This window comes from Hetaerina americana, unplaced genomic scaffold (assembly GCF_022747635.1).
Source record: "Hetaerina americana unplaced genomic scaffold, ioHetAmer1.1.p SCAF_8, whole genome shotgun sequence".
NCBI classification, from domain to species: domain Eukaryota; kingdom Metazoa; phylum Arthropoda; class Insecta; order Odonata; family Calopterygidae; genus Hetaerina; species Hetaerina americana.
The window spans coordinates 69,522,297-69,530,569 of record NW_027287427.1 but is presented as its reverse complement, the minus strand read 5'-3'; positions in this window follow the sequence as shown (position 1 = coordinate 69,530,569).

Here is an 8,273-nt window from a genome sequence, read left to right as displayed (position 1 = left end):
AATGCTGTACTAAAAACCATGTTAGAGGCAAGAAGCACGGGCCCTGAACCGTTGGTAGTCGCAAATATCATGATGAGATAACAATTATCTCATACACAAAACACACTGAGGACACCTCTCATTGACTGCCTCATATTAGCATATACAAGATTTCGATTTTAGAGGAGAGTTACGGCGGTGTCGGGTCCAAAGAAAATAATATAGGATAACCAATATTATTCAAAAGTTCAGTAAGTTTTATCAATAATAGAAACTTATTGACGGCACCTCTTGTTTAACACTTTGAAAATTTATTGTAAACTACCATAAATCAATCTCAACTTCCCTTTGGATGTACGTCAAAGGAAGGCCAGCGAGCCGGTTGACTTTGGGGAAGGGGTTATGGTCTCCGCGAATCCACACCTTAACAGCTGCTACGTATACAAATATCAATTCGAATCAAACCTTACAGTTTTGTAATAATGAATTCAAAAGCTACGGAAACCAAACCATTTAAAGTACATTAACCTACTTTATAGAAAGAACTATTCCATAAATAATGGATGAATATCCAATTGAACGTTATTTCAACGAGTTATAATCAATGGAATTTTTTCAATCATATGTTTTCCAATGATGTTTAATGAGGTGTATGAAAATCACACAATGCATAAAAATAATACAAGTTGCTGAAGATGAGTCAGAACGGTCGCTGCAACAGGGAAAAATTTTCCCGCCGCATTCCGCCACATCAGGATATCGACCGATCGTTTTTGTCGAGACCTTGAACGTTTCAAACGACGGTACCCTCATGTTTAATATATGTACGTAGGATTCACTATGGAGAGCATAATCCGCTCTAAATGATAATGATCCTCACTATAGAAAATTAGTGATGAACATAAATTTCCCGCTATGGAACCAATATCGCCTCTCTCCCGAGTTTCTGTTGAAAATAAAGGAAAGACTGAGGAAAATGCATACATAGACACCATGGCATCCACTGACGTTTATAACACATGCTAGACGCCAATTAGGCGGTGCTATTTAAATCTAACTCATGGAGAGCAGTTATTTTGCGCTTGAGATAGACGTTTTCATCAATCATTTTATCGTTTATAATGTCTAACTGGGACATAATGACCTTGGAAATAACGAGAGGAGATTTAATTGGCTCCACGATCGCAGGGCACCTCGACCATCGACGTTCTGTCATTAAGTGGTATTACTGTTGAATGCTCGTTGCGGTGTGAGAATGCCTGTGTTTGTTCCGAATGTGCACACTTGTAAGATTACGAAATCAAATTTTATCCAACGTTTAATCGATTAAAATGTGTTCAAGTTTCCAAAAATCAATACTATTACTGCTTGAATATTTTAAACACTATGCATAGCATTCAAATGAAAACCAAGCGTGTCGAACCTATGATGCTTTTATTCACACAATATGGGGTTTATGCGCCTTAAATTATGTGGATATTGGGCGAAGTTATATCACAACTTTAAATGGATTAAAACTAACACCCGAAAAACATAATTCAACGAGAAGACCTTTTGCCACGACTCCGCAAGATGCATGCAGGTAAATATTACGTCTGGTAAAAAAGGTATTACAGAGGAAGAGAGAGTACTGCTAGAAGAACGTTTTGCTGAGTTGAGTGCCAAGGCAAACAAGAAAAGATAAAGATATTTTTCGAGAAGGAAAAAGGATAAGTTAAACGTTGACATTAAAGGGAAAAAACTAGATCAGATAGAACAGTTTACCTATCTTGGGCGTGTTTTGGAACAAGAGGGTCTAAGTAGTGAGAGCATCAGAATAAGATTTTCGTAAGAAGGTTTTCTCAATGAGGAGGGAGCTGATGACTGGGACTTCGAGCAAGGGTGTTAAAAAAAGATCAGTAAAAGCTTTAATATGGAGTGTAGTTTTGCAAGGTTCAGAAACATGACCGTTAAAGCAGGATGATAGGCATCAATGGAAGAGTTCTAAGATGTGAGCGTGGAGAAAGATTGACAAGGTGAAATTGACGAAAAGGAAAATAAAGGAAGAGAAAACAGGTATCGTGGGTGAGGAGAGGGGATTGTTGGGAGAAATCCAAAGGAGGTAGGAAAGCTGGGTACATAGTACCACAGTTATGGATAGAATGTTGAAGACTATGATAGAGGGGAGAATAATGGGCAGACCAATTGGGATTAAATTAAAGGGCACCCATGTGGATTGGAATGTAGGCAGAGGAAGAGATCTTAAGTGGAAGAATGATTAATTATAATGAATTGTATGATAACATTTAGTATTTTTCGTATCATGTGGGACTTAAAAGTGTTACTGTATAATATTTTCAAAACTCCTAACAATTATAAGTACAATGTCCTTAATTTTAGCAATGAACATTGCAATTAATTCTCACTTTTTCATAATTTAATTTAAACAAAATTAAAGGTAAGCAATAGTTATAATGACTCATAAAATAGAAATGCAAAATGTGAACATAGAAATACAGATAAGCCAAACCCGTAAACAGTACATAACTCTGCAAACCACCGATTTTAAAGAGAAAAAAATAGCCTAATGTAGGTAGAAAGGTATATTCTAAGAAATGAAAATTCAACACATTAGTGTGCAATTTCAGGTAGTTACAATTGGACAAATCAAGAGGATAATTGTGCTTTAAATGCCTATTCAGATTTCTAGCCTTAATTATATCCTTTTTTCTATCAAAAAAACCATGTAAAATAAAATTCTCATTAGAGTTTGAAATATGATCTTGTTTGAAGGATTGAAGCTCACGTTAAGCAGCTTACAATGAAAATTCATTTTATGTTCATCCATTAATCAAATATATAAATGATTTATCCAAATCATTACAAAGCAAGCTCTGTATTCCAGTTTTTGTTCCATAAAACAATGAGAATGTTACTCACATGACATTAGTCATTTCAATTCCCCTCAGGTAATTCATTTTTTACCATTCCATATCTGCACGCTTACACTTCCACCGTGGATGGTAGACCCTGTATCGAAATTGTCACTGCTTCACTTTAAGAGCCATATATTATCAGGTTAGGATATAATCGAGTTTTGGTTTCCAATAACCTCATTACCAATGAAATAAAAATTCTTTCACCCTCGGTTGAAAACTCTTGTTGAATATATTTTTTTTAAATAAAGAGGCTTAACATTAGAAAATATACTGCACGTGTTTTATGAGAGCCAATGATTTTGAATAGCCACTACTTATTCTGTTCAATGAATAATAAATTTTATGGGTTTACTTTTTTAACCTGAATTGAGGGCCACCAAGTCATGAAAACATTGAACTTCTGTTTGTGCAAAGAGGTAAACATATATTTAAACTCCTTCCCCGATTCGAATATTTGGATTTTCAAAGACCTCTGAAGAAACTTGATTGTATTATATTCGAAATTATCGTCCAACCAACAATCTGGTTTACAAATCCTTTTCTTTATTATAACCTTTGAGGAAATACAGAAGCAATTATTACTTATGGTTGTATTCAGGTATTTATTCACGCAATTGCCTCAAACATCTCCCTGGTGTAAGTCCAGGATGTCTCACAATCTGCTTGTTTAACGGTAAGCATCAATATTCCACTGGAGAATAATTTTTTTTATTATTGCAAAGTGTAATGAGCAGTTTCACTTTAAGCGCACATGAACACATAAGGAAAAACGGAATTTGAACCCGGAACCATCTGGTCAGAATCCGAACCTCATGCCCATGGGTAAACACTCCCGTAGACCTTTCTGTAAATTCCGTTAAATATCTTGCGAGGCCATAATGGAACATGATTAAATGCTTATGAATCAAGATCCATGCTTCTTGTATCGACGAGGTAATCGTACAGCTCTCTGTGGTCGAGGAATACGCTTGCAAAAAGCGACCTAAATAAAATATGCCAGAGCGAATACAATTGCGGATGCAGAAAAAAATCTACCGCAGGGCAGGGATATCTTTTTCACTTTTCAACATAAATGAATGTTAATAGGGGAGTAGATGGTTTCTTATTCTGTACGGTGTTCAATTTTCCTAAAGCTTAAGATTATCGATTATCTTATGTTTAAGAGCATCTAGCAGAAATGTTAAGTGAACTTTGCTCCATACAGCCATACTTGATCTTGAAATAACACTTAAATTGGCGCCGTGCCAAATTTTAATTTTTTTAAATTTATTATGAGCTTCTGCACCTAATGTCTGACGTACGGACATATATTTTAACTTTGCGCATTTAACTTCACATTGCTTACTTTAGTGTTTTTCCCATTGTTTGCACGCATTCAATATGCGACGATTTTATTTTCAAGGAATGGGTTTCTAACATCCCGCATCTGTTTGTCAAGAGGATCCGGATTTATGATATTATACATTATTTTGAAATAATAACGCGGATAAGTTATGAAAACTAAGAATTAGAGCCCTTTCTATTAAATCAGAATAAAGTCGGATGCAACATAAATGCATTTGTGACCGGTTTCGTAAGGCGATAAACTCCTGCCATATGCCCTGACTTCATTGATAATTGTATTCCACTGTTACTGTTTTCTCCCTACATAGTGCACAAGATAAAACTTTCCAAAAATATAAGATCTTGGCGAGAATACCGGGTAATGGAGGGGGAAATATCGAACAAGTGAGGTTTTCTCATGCTGCTCTTTTATTTACTGCCTACTTCTAATATGGGTATATATTTTGACCTTTTTGGTTTCCGACTGCCCTAACTCTAACCATATCAAGGGCCCTGATTTTATAACCTTCGTTTTCATGGCGACATTTGAAACAAACCGCTGTGATTTGAAGACCGTAACGCATCCTGCAGTAAATACTTTATGCCCAGGAGATGTGTGTTATTCAAAATTTAGTGCCAAGTACTTCGGTAATATTCATTTTGAATTTTATTGAAGCCAAAAATATTTTTTCAAGGGGAGTCCATGGCTTAAATGATCCCCCCTTTCATCTTCCCCGAAGCAAACGGTAGGAGGACCAGAATACGGATTTTCAAGGCGGGAATAATATGAAAATCCCAAGTGGGATGCGGATGTCTCGCGCGGGGCACAGGATGTCTCACGCGGGATTGCCTCTGGAAGGAACGCGTCGTTTCACGACTAGAATTTTCGGCATGCTTAGCGTAGCCCGACGACGTCGTGGCACCGCGGATGCCGTCCCTGCGCCAGAACACACACACACACACACACACGTGAAGAAATGCCGCAAGATAAATCGAGACCTCGCAACCGAAAACAGGGCGGGGTAAGGAGGGACGGGGGGAGGGGGATGGGGCGGAAACGAAATAAAAGGAGCTATGAGGAGCGGATGCCGATCCGTTCCCGAATGGGGTGGGAGTGAAGCGTTCAAATGATTCCCCTCCTCCCCCTCGCCATGTCCGCGGTCATGAATCACGTCCTGCGGATTTCAATGGTCCCGTTCACAGACACACACACACGCCGAACTAAAAACCTCACTCTTTGATTCGTTCGATTGGGCGTTGGGGATGGAGTGTATACTGGGTGGAGAGGGTGGGATGGGAAGAGAGGGAGGGAAAGAGAGGATGTCTCTCATATATGAGAACCGCGACCATTGCAGTAATTCACGAGGGGCCCGAAGAAGGGGAGTTGGGGAGGAGGAACGCAGATCTCTCGTCCGCTATATTGATCCCATCCCTTCCGCTAATTCTTTATAGGCGTACAAGCGCCCGGCAATATGTCTACCTCTTCATGATAATACATTTTTTTCTTTTCTAAAAATATTTTTTGAATCAATCGTTGGGTATTTTTCAACAAGTGTTCACCGTATAAATCGATTTCCTCTCATCAATTCAACTTAAAAATGGGAGCTGCGAGTCAGTGGCGAAGAGAGACCGTCGGATATCCTCCCTATGGATGGATGACACCGGCTGTTCTCGAATTCGTAGCGCCAGGTTCCTCACTTACATTTTCTTCCCACTGCTGTTTTTTTAAGAGTATTCAGTACCCGGACCAGATAAAACTCATGCAAAAATTTACTTTCCTCCTCTTATACTGTTTACACATAAGGTCGTATCAGCTCACTATTCAATCGAAGAAATAATGACTTTCGAGGATACTTAACTGAAGAAATATCACTAGCCATCACTTGAACTTAGAATTATGAGCGGTGGTAAACAAACTTTACGACCGCGGAAGTCTTATACTCTGTTGTTTTGAATATTCGTAGTTGTAATTGATGAAATGTAGTCAGTTCGAGAGGCAACCGATCAATTATTACGTAAAACGCGCCGTATTTATTCTACCGTGGGCTTTGGTGACGCTGATACCACATTTATACAACCGTCTAAACAGATTGTGCCTGTGTATTGAAATCATTTAGGTTCAAAGAGACTTCCAGAGTGACGGTGTTATCAATAAGTAATAATAACCTGAAATTGGGTCGAATAAAATGAACTTTTCCATTTGATGAAAAAATTGGGAACAACTGGCATCAAATTGTGAAGAACTTCACCTGATATCATGAATAATTTCAGCCGTAACTTTGTGGGATCGTAATGAATAATGTTAAAACAAAACTTTGTATTTCCACATGAAAATAAGTTTTATTGCGACCTAGGTTTCACTGCGGTTCAGCATCCTAGGCCTGAAGATGCAGCACCGCAGTGAAACCTAGGTCGCAATAAAGCTTATTTTCATGTGGAAACACTAAGTTTTGTTTTAACATTATTCCTCACCTAATATTTATTAGTGACGTTACTTTGCCATCCATCGCAATACAACATTTAAGCCTACTAATGTTCACGCTCTATTTTAAAAATTTACGAACCATATCTCCGTAAATGTCAGCAATCCACAAGTTTTATATTCCCTATATTTATCCTGAATTTCAGAGGCCTTTTGAATAAAATAAGTTGGCAAAACTAGGTTGGGTAATTTTTTAAAAATGTATTGCAACAAGTATTTTTATTCTATTATATCGCATGTTCGTGGAAGTTCCTAGTTTATGCTTTTAATAAAACATTCTTGCTATATCATATTCGTAACTATATGAAAAACTATCAATAACAGTCTCCTGTGTATTATGGGGAAGACCAATCCCGGCCGTATTTGTGCGGCTGGAGTTGATCTTTTCCATCATGTTCACACAGCCGTAGTTACTGTTCCTGTTAACTCATAGTTAAGACCTCCAATTCAACAAAACGGAATCGCTTTCACTGTCTCAAAAATAACATCAGTCTAATTTCCTCAGACATAACCTTCCTCAAGACTTGCCCAAAACATAATATTCTGCCAAAATTGATCTCTTTGGCAAAAATTGTAAACAATCAATTCAAATGATACGATGCTAAGTTTAAATCACAGATTCTCTGTAATCCAATACAAGTACGGCAGGGGTAGATCTTTCCTATAATATGCATTCGGCCTTATTTAAAGTTCCTGTTAATTCAGTCTTCTGTATATCTTCTAAAGATTTCTCTCTTGCACTATGATTCCAAAAATGATTCCTCGCTCGCCCTAACAGAAACCCTACCACCACAACACTTGCCCCAAGATTCTCATCAATCATTATTTCTTTCACAGTACATTTCAATCATCTGCTGTAATAAACCTGTATCCTCGATGAAAACAAAATTTAGAGATGCTCAAGATATTGCCAATTACATTAATCGTTAATACTCTGCTGATTAAGCACCTATCGTGCTCTACTTTTCACATATTCAATCAATTTCGTGAATGATGAAGTGACATTCCTCGAGGACCAATCGTGCTCTATGAAATGTCCAATATTCCTAATCTCTGAAACTCTATGAGACTGGCGCAAATGAAACCCGCATTGTGGAGACCGCCTCCATTATGATCTGGGGCAAGAGCGACCCCATTAACGTTACGCGAATGGCGGAGAGGGAGAGCCAGGAAGAGAAAAAACTCGGCCCGTAAGCAATTAGCGTGACCCCACGGAGCCACTTTATGAAAATTTTATCACCGCCATCATCCCTCTTCCCCCCCCCCCTCCACTAGGAACTAGACCAAAGGGCCCGTTAACACCCCTTCACGAACTTTTGGCGAGAGAGAGAGAGAGGGAGAATAGACTTTCAAAAGCTCTCTCCCACAAGTTAAGGCAATTAGTATTTCTGTCGGGCCATCCTTTGTGATCAAACCCTTGAAAAATTAAACAAAAATCCTGCTCCATTCGGCAGCGGAGTATCGTAGTATTCGTCACCACGACCATTCTAACTGCCTTGGCCTGCCCCTTAGTATATATTCACGTCAGTTGCACGCGATGTGCTTCCCTCCAGCTTTGTCGACGTACAGGG